The sequence below is a fragment of the Trichosurus vulpecula genome, chromosome 2 (assembly GCF_011100635.1).
Source record: "Trichosurus vulpecula isolate mTriVul1 chromosome 2, mTriVul1.pri, whole genome shotgun sequence".
NCBI lineage: Eukaryota > Metazoa > Chordata > Mammalia > Diprotodontia > Phalangeridae > Trichosurus > Trichosurus vulpecula.
In genome coordinates this window covers 150804556-150817208 of record NC_050574.1, presented here as the reverse complement: position 1 = coordinate 150817208, position 12653 = coordinate 150804556, and positions in this window count along the sequence as shown.

Here is a 12653-nt window from a genome sequence, read left to right as displayed (position 1 = left end):
CTTTTCCCTTCCTTTCTTGTAGGACAAGATAAATTTCTATGCCCCATTGCCTGTGTATCTTACTTTTTAGTTGCCTGCAAAAACTTTTTTTTGTTTTTGAACATCTGATTTTAAAACTTTGAGTTGCAAATTCTCTCCCCTCTTCCCTTCCCACCCACCCTCTCTAAGAAGTCGAGCAATTCAACCTAGGCCACACATGTATCATTATGTATAACCCTTCCAAAATACTCATGCTGTGAAAGGCTAACTACATTTTGCTCCTTCCCAACCCATTCTGCTTTATTGAATTTTCTCCCTTGGCCCTGCCCCCTTTCCAAAGTGTTTGTTTTGATTACCTCCACCCCCATCTGGCCTCCCCTCCATCATCCCTCCCCCTTTTATTTTTTTTTAACTTCCTCCCTCTTCTTTCCTGTGGGGTAAGATACCCAACTGAGTATGTATGCTATTCCCTCCTCAGGCCAAATCTGATGAGAGCAAGGTTCACTCATTCCCCCCTCACCTGCCCTCTCCCCTCCTCCCACAGAACTGCTTCCTTTTGCCACCTTTGTGTGAGATAATCCACCCCATTCTATCTCTCCCTATCTCCCTCTCTCAGTATGTTGCTCTCTCATCCCTTAATTTCATTTTATTTCTTTTAGATATCTTCCCTTCATCTTCAACTCACCCTGTGTCTGCTCTCTCTCTTTTACATATATATATACATACATATATATACACACATATACACATAAACGCATATATATACACATACATACATATACACATAGATATATACATACATACACATTCACCTATATATATATATATATATGCATATATATATATATATATGCACATATATATATATATATATATGTGCATATATATACATAAACATATATATGCACATTCCCTTCAACTACCCTAATACTGAGGTCTCATGAATCATACACATCATCTTTCCATGTAGGAATGTAAACAAAACAGTTCAACTTTAGTAGGTCCCTTGCAATTTCCATTTCTTGATTACCTTTTCATGCTTCTCTTGATTCTTGTGTTTGAAAGTCAAATTTTCTATTCTGTTCTGGTCTTTTCACTGAGAAAGCTTGAAAGTCCTCTATTTTATTGAAAATCCATATTTTGCCTTGGAACATGATACTCAGGTTTGCTGGGTAGGTGATTCTGGGTTTTAATCCTAGCTCCATTGACTTCCGGAATATCGCATTCCAAGCCCTTCCATCTCTTAATGTAGAAGCTGCCAGATCTTGGGTTATTCTGATTAGGTATCCACAATACTCAAATTGTTTCTTTCTGGCTGCTTGCAGTATTTTCTCCTTGATCTGGGAGCTCTGGAATTTGGTGACAATATTCCTAGGAGATTTCTTTTTGGGATCTATTTGAGGAGGCGATCGATGGATTCTTTCAATTTCTATTTTGCCCTGTGGCTCTAGAATATCAGGGCAGTTCTCCTGGATAATTTCTTGAAAGATGGTATCTAGGCTCTTTTTTTGATCATGGCTTTCAGGTAGTCCAATAATTTTTAAATTATCTCTCCTGGATCTATTTTCCAGGTCAGTGGTTTTTCCCATGAGATATTTCACATTGTCTTCCATTTTTTCATTCCTTTGGTTCTGTTTTATAATATCCTGATTTCTCATAAAGTCACTAGCTTCCACTTGCTCCAATCTAATTTTTAAAGTAGTATTTTCTTCAGTGGTCTTTTGGACCTCCTTTTCCATTTGGCTAATTCTGCCTTTCAAGGCATTCTTCTCCTCATTGGCTTTTTGGAGCTCTTTTGCCATTTGAGTTAGTCTGTTTTTTAAGGTGTTGTTTTCTTCAGTGTATTTTTCAGTATTTTTTGAGTCTCCTTTAGCAAGTCATTGACTTGTTTTTCATGGTTTTCTCACATCCTTCTCATTTCTCTTCCCAATTTTTCCTCTACTTCTCTAACTTGCTTTTCCAAATCCGTTTTGAGTTCTTCTATGGCCTGGGGCCAGTTCATGTTTTTCTTGGAGGCTTTTGTTGTAGGCTCTATGACTTTGTTGTCTTCTTTAGGCTGTATGTTTTGGTCTTCTTTGTCACCAAAGAAAGAATCCAAAGTCTGAGACTGAATTTGGGCACATTTTCGCGGCCTGGCCGTATTCCCAACCCACTAACTTGACCCTTGAGTTTTTCAGTGGGGTATGACTGCTTGTAGACTAACGAGTTCTATGTTCCATGTTTGGGGGGGAGGTGCCAGCTCTGTCAGACCTGCACTGCTCCTTCCCCAAGGACCCCCAACCCGAACTGGGCTTAGATCTTTGGCAGGCTGTACACCCCTGCTCTGATCCTCCACTTAATTCCTCCCACCAGGTGGGCCTGGAGCTGGAAGTAACAACAGCTGTAGCTGCCCCACCTCCGCTGCCCCCGGGGCTGGAAGCAGAACCGCGAACTCCTTCCACTCCTGCAGCTTTTCCCACTAACCTTCTCCGCAGTCTTTGGTGTTTGTGGGTTGAGAAGTCTCGTAACTGCCGCAGCTCACTAAATCAGGGCGCTAGGGCCCCCTCTGCCCGGCTTCTGGTCCGGATGGTCCACGCCGCTCAGGCTGGGCTCTGCTCCACTCCATTCCCAGCTCCCAGCTCCCAGTTCCGAGCTCCGTGTGGTATAGACCTCACCCAGAGACCATCCAGGCTGTCCTGGGCTGGAGCCCTGCTTCCCTCTGCTTTTCTGTGGGTTCTGCCATTCTACAATTGGTTCAGAGCCATTTTTTATAGGTTTTTGGAGGGACTTGGGTACGGAGCTCACTCTAGTCCCTGTTTACCAGCCGCCATCTATCTTTCATTTTTTAATTTATTTTTTGTTTTTATTTTGTTTTTATTTTTTCTATTTTTAGTTTACAACATTCAGTTCTACATAATTTTGAATTCCAGATTTTCTTCTCTCTCTCTCCCCCTCGCTCTTCAAGATGGCATGGAATCCAGTATATCTTCTACATATAACTTCACATTGAACTTATTTCAACACTAGTCAAGTAGTGAAGAAGAATTATGACCAATGGAAGGAATCATGAGAAAGAAGAAACAGAACCAAATAACCCCCCCAAAAAAAAATACAAAAGAGAGAAAAAACAAAGGGTAAAAGGCAGGCAATAAAGTATGCCTCAATCTGCATTCATACTTCATAGTTCTTTCTCTGGATGTAGATAGCATTCTCCATCATGAGTCCTTTGAAGTTGTCTTTGCACCTTTTGTTGCTGAGAAGAACAAAGTCTATCAGGGTTAATCCTCAAAGAATCCATATATTTGTGGTTGTGTATAATGTACTCCTGGTTCTGCTCCATTCACTCAGCTTTATATCATGTAGGTTTGTCAAGGTTGTTATGAAGTATGTATCATCCCCATTTCTTATAGCACAATAGTATTTCGTTACCTTCATATACCACAGCTTGTTCAGCCATTTCCCAATTGATGGGCTTCCCCTTGATTTCCAGTTCTTAGCTATTACAAAAGGAGCTGCTATAAATATTTTTGTACACATGGGTCCTTTTCCACTTGTGTGATCTCTTTGGGATATAGCCCTAGAATTGGTAATGCTGGGTCAAAGGGTGTGAACATTTTTATAGCCCTTCGGGCATAGTTCCAAATTGCTCACCAGAATGGCAGGATCAGTTCACAACTCCACCATCAACGTAACAATGTTCCAATTTCCCAAATCCTCTCCAGCATTTATCATTTTCATGTTTTGCCATTTTAGCGAATCTCACAGGAGAGATGTGGAACCTAAGAGTTGTTTTGATTTGCATTTCTCTAATCAGTAGTGATTTAGAGCATTTTTTCATATACCTATAGATATCTTTAATTTCTTCCTTTGAAAACTGCCTGTTCAAATCCTTTGACCAATTCTCAATTGGGGAATGACTCATTTTCCTATAAATTTGACTCAGTTCCCTGTATATTTTACAGATGAGGCCTTTATCACAGAAACTGGTTGTAAAGATTTTCTCCCAATTTTCTGCTTCCCTCCTAATCTTTGTTGCATTGGCTTTTTCATAAAAAAAATTTCAATTTAACATAATCAAAATTATCCATTTTGCATTTTGTAATGTTCTCTATCTCTTGTTGGGTCATGCATTCTTCCCTTTCCCATAAATCTGACAGGTAAACTAATCCTTGCTCTCCCAAATTGCTTATAGTATCAGCCTTTATTTCTAAATCATGAACCCATTTTGACTTTATTTTGGTATATTGTGTAAGATATTGGTCTATGCCCAGTTTCTGCCCTACCATTTTCTAATTTTCACAGCAGTTTTTATAAAATAGTAAATTCTTAGCCCAGAAGCTGGATTCTTTGGGTTGTTATAATTATTGACTTCTCCATCTTGTATACCTATCCTATTCCACTGATCCACAACTCTGTTTCTTAGCCAATACCAGGTAGTTTTGATGACTGCTCTTCTATAGTACAGTTTAATAGCTGGTATGGCTAGGCCACCTTCCCTGGCATTTCTTTTCATTAATTCCCTAGATATTCTAGACCTCCTATTCTTCCAGATGAATTTTGTTATTATTTTATCCAGCTCTGTTAAATAATTTTTGGTAGTTTGATTGGTATGACATTGAACAGATATATTAATTTAGGTAAAATTGTCATTTTTATTATATTAGCTTAGTCTAACCATGAGTAACTGATATTTTTATCATTTATTTAGATCCGACTTCATGCGAGTGAAAACTGTTTCATAATTATGTTCATATAGTCCCTTGGTCTGTCTTGGCAGATGGACTCCCAAATATTTTATAGTGTCTACAGTAACTTTGAATGGAAATTCTCTTTCTGTCTCTTGCTGTTGGGCTTTGTTATTAATGTATAGGAATGCCGAGGATTTATGTGGGTTTATTTTATATCCTGCAACTTTGCTCAAGTTCTTTATTATTTCAAGTAGTTTTTTACTTGATCCTCTAGGATTCTCTAAGTAAATCATCATGTCATCTGCAAAAAGTGATAATTTACCTTCTTCTTTGCCTATTCTAATTCCTTCAATTTCTTTTTCTCCTCATTACTGTAGCTAGTGTTTCTAGTACCAAATTGAATAGTGGGGGTGATAATGGACATCTTTGTTTCACCCCTGATCTTATTGTGAATGCATCTAGCTTATCCCCATTACAAATACTGCTTGTTGATGGTTTTGGTAGATGCTATTTATAATTTTAAGGAAGGCTCCATTTATTCCTATGCTTTCTAGTGTTTTTAATAGGAATGGGTGTTATATTTTGTCAAAGGCTTTTTCTGCATCTATTGAGGTGATCATATGGTTTCTGCTAGTTTTTTGGTTGATACGATCAATTATACTGTTAGTTTTCCTAATATTGAACTAGCTTTGTATTCCGGGAATACATCCTACCTGGTCGTAGTGTATTATTCTCATGATAAGTTGCTGCAATCTTTTTGCTAATCTTTTAGCAATCAATATTCATTAGGGAAATAGGTCTATAATTTTCTTTCTCTTTTTTGACTCTTCCTGGTTTGGGTATTAGTATCATATTTGTGTCACAAAAAGAATTTGGTAGCACTCTTTCTTCACCTATTTTCCCAAATAGTCTACAAAGTATAGGAATTAATTGTTCTTTAAACATTTGATAAAATTCAGATATAAAACCATCTGGCCCTGGAGATTTATTCCTAGGGAGTTCATTAATGGCTTGCTCAATTTCTTCTTCTGAGATGCGGTTATTTAGATATTTTACTTCCTCTTCTGTTAACTTGGGCAATTTATGTTTTTTATAGATATTCATCCATATCCCTAAGGTTGTCAAATTTATGTGCATATGATGGGGCAAAATAATTCCTAATTATTGTTTTGATTTCCTCTTCATTAGAGGTGAATTAACACTTTTCGTGTTTGATACTGGTAATTTGATTTTCTTCTTTCTTTTTTTAATCAAATTGACCAAAGGTTTATCAATTTTTTTTTTGTTTTTTTTTAAACCAGCATTTTGTTTTATTTATTAATTCAATAGTTTTATTGGTTTCAATTTTATTAATCTCTCCTTTGATTTTCAGTATTTCTAATTTGGTATTTAATTAGGGATTTTCAGTTTGTTCCTTTTCTAGGTTTTTCAGTTGCATGCCCAATTCATTGATCTCCTTTTTCTCTATTTTATTCATTAAGCATTTAGAGATACATAACTTCCCCTAAAAATTGCTTTTGCTGCATCCCATAAGTTTTGGTATGTTGTCTCATTATTGTCATTCTCTTGAATGAAGTTATTAATTGTTTCTCTGATTTGTTCATTGGCCAACTCATTCTATAGAATTAGATTATTTAATTTCCAATTAATTTTCAGCTTATTTTTCCCTAGTTCTTTATTACAAATAATTTTTATTGCATCCTGATCTGAAAGGGACGCTTTCACTACCTCTGTCTTTCTGCACTGGATTGTGAGGCTTTTATGCCCTAGTACATGGTCAATTATGTGACATGTACTGCTGAGAAAAAAGTATATTCCTTTTTATCCCCACTCACTTTTCTCTAGAGGTCTATCATATCTGCCTTTTCTAAAATTCTGTTCATGTCCTTAACTTCTTTCTTATTTATTTTGAGGTTAGATTTATCAAGTTCAGAGAGGGGAAGGTTGAGGTCTCCCATTATAGTTTGGCTGTCTATTTCTTCCTGTAACTCCCTTAACCTCTCCTCTGAGAATTTGTATGCCATACAACATGCTGCATATATGTTAAACAATGATATTGCTTCATTGTTTCGGTGCCTTTTAGAAAGATGTAGTATTCTTCCTTATCTCTTTTAATTAAATCTATCTTTACTTTTGCTTTGTCTGAGATTACAATTGCTACACCTGCTTTTTTTTTTTTACTTTAGCTGAAGTGCAATATATTTTACTCCAGCCTTTTACCTTTACCCTGTGTGTATCCCCCTGTTTCAAATGTGTTTCTTGTAAACAGCATATTGTAGGATTATGGTTTTTAATCCATTCTGCCATCTGCTTCCATTTTATGTTAGAGTTCATCCCACTCACATTCAGTTATGATTTCTATCTGTGTCTTTTTCTCCATCCTATTTTCCCCCTGTTTATGCTTTTATTTCACCCTTTCCCCTTCCACTCTTCAATAATGTTTTGTTTTCACTGCCACCTTCCTCAGTTTAACCTCCCTCTTGATTCCCCTCCCTTATCTTACCATTCTCCACTTGCTACTTCTTCCCTCCCTTCTGACCACCCCCCTCCCTTTTCTTGCCTCTTCTCCCATAACCTTGCCTTTATATCTCTTAATTATGTTTTCTATCTTATATCAGTTATTTTATACAGACATGCACAGTCTATGCATATCCCTTTCAATTGTCATAATAGCTGTACTATTCTCAAGACTGACATGTAGATGTGTGGGTATATATATGCATGTTTGTGTGTGTGTGTGTGTGTGTGTGTATATATGTATATATATACACACACACATATACATATATATATAGCATACATAAGATGATATGTCACTAATTTACCCTTATTGATTAATAAGGTTTGTGGGGGTTTTTCCCCCTTTTTACCTTTTTATGTCTCTCTTGAGTTTTGTATTTAGAGATCAAATTTTCCATTGAGTTCTGGCCTTTTCATCAGGAAGGTCTAGAATTCCCTTATTTCGTTGAATGCCCATCTTCTCGCCTGAAAAATTATGCTTAATTTTGCTGAGTAGTTGGTCCTTGGTTTTAGTCCCAGCTCCTTTGCCCTTCAGAATATCATATTCCAATTTCTCCTGTCATTTAATATAGAAGCTGAGAGATCCTGCGTGATCCTGACTGTAGTTCCACGATATTTGAATTGTTTCTTTTTGGCTGCTTGCATTATTTTCTCCTTGACTTTGTAATTCTGAAGTTCGTCCATAATATTTCTTGGTGTTTTCAATTTGGGATCTCTTTCAGGGGGGATCAGTGGATTTTTTCAATGACTATTTTACCCTCCGGTTCTAGGACCTCTGGGAAGTTACCTTTGATAATTTCTTCAAAGATACTGTCAAGGCTCTTTTTTTCATTGTGGATTTCTGATAGACCAATAATTCTTAAATTGTCTCTTCTGGATCTATTTTCCAGGTCAGTTGTTTTTCCAATTAGATATTTCACATTTTTTTTCCTATTTTTCATTCTTTACATTTTGTTTGACTACTTCTTGATGCCTCATAGTGTCATTAGCTTCCACTTGCTCAACTCTAATTTTTAATGAGTTGCCATCTTCATTTTGCTTTTGAGTCTCCTTTTCCAGTTGCTTTATTTTACCTCTCAGGGTGTCATTTTCTCTATTTAGATTCTGAATCTCCATAGCCATTTCAACAATCTTATTTTTTAAGGACTTGATTTGGTCAGTGTTTTCTTTTTTTCTATTTTTTCCATTTTTTCTTTTATATCCCTAATTTGGTTTTTAAAATCCTCCTTTAGTTCTTCCAGTAATGCTTTTTGGGCTTGAGACCAGTTCGCATTCCCTTTTGAGGTATCAGATGTGGGTATAGTGTCATTGCTATCCACTTCCAAATTGGTATTTTGATCATGCCTGTCTCCATAAAAAGAATCAATTGTCCTAGGGTTTTTTGTGTTCTTCTTCATATTGGTTAGCCTTTTCCTGGCTTTACAATGAATTTCTGCTTTTGGGGCTCAGGGCTCTCTGTCCCGGGTTTCTTATTCTGGAGATTGTAAGGTGTGGGGGAGGGGTCTGGCTGCCTGAAGTCTCCTCTTCCCCTGGAGCTGCTCTTCAATACTGTTGTTCTTCCACAATGGTCTCAGCTGTTTTTGTTTGTGCTGGTGTCTGGCACTTCCCCTGGGGGTGCAAGGGTACATCTGGGCTCCTGGTGTTGACCCCTGCTGGCTCTGCCCCCTGGGACTAAGGAACTCCCACTGCTCGGACACTGAAGCAACATTTCTGTCTCCTCTATTCTAGCATTTTTTCCCCAGCAATTCTCTGGGTCAGAGCGGGGTTGGGGGGGGCAGGGATTAGAGCTGTTTACTTGGCCATTATGTCTCCCAGAAGTTCAAGAATACATGTTTCATACCTTTCGGCTGCAAGCCCCAGGAGTTGATATCCCACAGCTGGTGGCATTTCACTGCTGCCTCTCGTAGCTTCCACAGACTGCTGTCCTGTGTTGGGAGGCCTGGGGATCTCCACCGGTTTTGGGCACCCAGCTTTCTCCCAGCCTGTTTCGCACATTGGTTTCAAAAGCTGCTTGCGCTTTGGTGCTCTCTGGCGCATCTCCGCATGCTGAGCCACGCTGAGCGCTGTCCCAGCCTACAGATTCATCTAGTCAGCCTTTCAGACTCTCCTGGCTTGGAAATTTGCCTCATTCAGACTGCTCCCAGTTTGTAACTCTCTCAAATCTGCTCAGATTAACTTTTTTTATAAGAATGTGACAGAACTTGTGAGAGAGCTCCGGTAAGATGCTGTTTTCACATGGCCATCATGGCTCCACCCCCGGTGGCCTAATTTATTTTTTATTTTTAGTTTAAAAAACTCAGTTCCACAATTTTCTGAGTTCCAAATTTTCTCTCCCTCTCTCTCCTTCCCCCTCCCTCCTGAGATGGCATGCAATCTGATATAGGTTCTACATACACCTTCTCATTAAACTTATTTACAAAATAGTCTAGTTGTAAAGAAGAATTATAACCAATAGAATGAATCATGAGAAAGAAGAAACAAAACCAAAAAGGAAGGAAAAAAAAGAGAGAACAAATAGTTTGCCTCAATCTGCATTCAGACTCCACAACTCTTTCTCTGGAACTGCATAGCTTTTTTCCATCAGGAGTCTTTTGGAGCTGCCTCCGAACCCAGCATTGATGAGAAGAGCCAAGTCTATCAAAGTTAGTCTTTACAGATACTGTGTGTCTGTAATCATGTATAATGTTCTCTTGGTTTTCTCCCCTCTCTCAGCATCAGTTCATATAAGTATTTCCAGGTTATAATGCATTATGTCTGTTCCTCACTTCTTATAGCATGAGAGTACTCCATTACATTCATATACTACAATTTGTTGCACCATGCCCCAATTGATGGGCATCCCTTTGATGTCTAATTCTTTGCCACCACAAAAAGAGCTGCAATATATATTTTGTGTATACCGGTCCATTTCCCACTTGTGTGATCTCTTTGTGATACAGCCCTAGAAGTGGTATGCCCTTTGGGCATAGTTCAAAATTGCTCTCCAGAATGGTTGGATCAGTTCACAACTCCACCAACAATGTAACAATGTCCCAATTTTCCTACATCCTCTGCAGCATTTATCATTTTCCTGTTTTGTCATGTTAGCCAACCTGACAGGAGAAATGTGGTACCTAAGAGATGTGTTGATTTGCATTTCTGTAATCAACACTTATTTGGAGCATTTTTTTGTATGCCTGTAGATATCTTTAATTTCTTCCTCTGAAAACTGCCTGTTCATATCCTTTCACCATTTCTCTATTGGGGAATGAATGTGTATCCCTATAAATTTGACTCAGTGATATTTCAGATATGAGGCCTTTATGAGAGGCACTGGTTGGAAAGATTCCCAATTTTCTGCTTACCTCCTAATCTTTGTTGTATTGGCTTTGTTTGTACAAAATCTTTTCAATTTAATATAACCAAAATTATCCATTTTGCATTTTGTAATGCTCTCTATCTCTTGTTGTGTCATGAATTCTTCCCTTTCCCATAAATCTGACAGGTAAACTAGTCCTTGCTCTCCCAAATTGCTGATAGTATCAGCCTTTATTCCTAAATCATGAACCCATTTTTACTTTTTTTGGTATACAGAGTAAGATATTGGTCTATGCCCATTTTCTGCCATACTATTTTCCAGTTTTGCCAGCAGTTTTTGTGAAATATTGAATACTTAACCCAGAAGCTGGATTCTTTGGGTTTGTCAAAGAGTAGATTGCTATAATTCTTGAATACTGTGTCTTGTTTACCCAAATTCTTCCAATGATCCACCACTCTATTTCTTAGCCTTTACCAAGTAGTTCTGATGACTGCTGCTTTATAATACATTTTAAGATCTGGTATGACTAGGCCACCTTCCCTTTCATTTCTTTTCATTAATTGCCTTGATATTCTGGCACTTTTGTGTTCCAGATGAATTTTATTTTTAATTTATACAGCTCTGTAAAATGGCTCTGGGTACTTTGATGGGTATGGAACTGAACAAGTAAATTAGTTTAGGTTAAATTGTCATTTTATTGCATTAGCTTCTTCTAACCACAAGCAACTGATGACTTTCCATTTATTTAGATCTGAATTTATTTGTGTGAAAAGTGTTTCATAATTGTGTTTGTATAGGTCCTGGGCTTGTCTTCTCAGGTAGACTCTCAAATATTTTATAGTGTCTATAGTAAGTTTAAATGAAATTTTTCTTTCTATCTCTTGCTGTTGGGCTTTACTAGTAATAAATAAGAATGCCAAGGAATTGTGTGGGCTTATTTTATATCCTGAAATAATGCTAAAGTTATTTATTATTCTAAGTAGTTTTTTACTTGAATCTCTCAGATTCTCTAAGTAAATCATCATATCATTTGCAAAAAAGTGATGATTTAGTTTCTTCTTGCCTATTCTAATTCCTTCAATTTCTTTTTCTTCTCTTATTGCTAAGGCTAACATTTCTAGTACCAAATTGAATAATAGGGGTGATAATGGACATCCTTGTTTAACAACCAATATTCTTGGCAATGCATCTAGCTCATCCATAGTATATATAATGACTGCTGATGGTTTTAGGTAGAAGCCAATTATGATTTTAAGGAAGATTCCATTTATTCTTATGCTTTGTAATGTTTTAGTAGGAATGGGTATTGTATTGTATTGTATTGTATTGTATCAAAAACCTTTTTCTACATCCATTGAGATAATCATATGGTTTCTGCTCATTTTGTTCTTGATGCAATCAATTTTGCTGACAGTTTTCCTAATACTGAACCAGCCTTACATTTTTTGGAATAAATCCTAGCTGGTAATAGTGTATTATTGACATGATAAGTTGCTGCAATCTTTTTGTTAATATTTTATTTAAAATTTTGCACCAATATTCATTAGTGAAATTGGTCTATAGTTTTCTTTTTCTGTTTTGAGTCTTACTAGTTTAGGTGATAGTACCATATTTGTGTCATAAAAGGAATTTGGTAGGACTCCTTCTTAGCATATTTTCCCAAAGTTCTATAAAGTATGAGAATTAGTTGTTCTTCAAATGTTTGATAGAATTCACATGTAAATAGATCTGCCCCTGCAGATTTTTTCCCAGGGAGATCATTGATGGCAGGTTCAAATTCTTTTTTTCTGAGATGGGGTTATTTAAGTATATTACTTCCTCTAATTTTAACCTGGGCAATTTATACTTTTGTAAATATTCATCCCTATCCCTAGGGTTTTCAAATTTATGGGCATACAATTGGGCAAAATAATTCCTCATTATTGCTTTAATTTAATTTCGTTGGAGGTGAAGTCACCCTTTTTAATTTTGAATAATAGTAATTTGGTTTTCTTCTTTTTATTAATCAAATTGACCAAAGGTTTATCTATTATCTTGTTTTTTTTTCATAAACCAGCTCTTAGTTTTATTTATTAGTTCAACAATTTCTTGATTTCAATTTTATTAGTGCTTCCTTTGGTTTTCAGCATTTCTAATTCGGTATTTAATTGGGGATTTTCAATTTGTTCTTTTTCTAGCTTCTTCAGTTG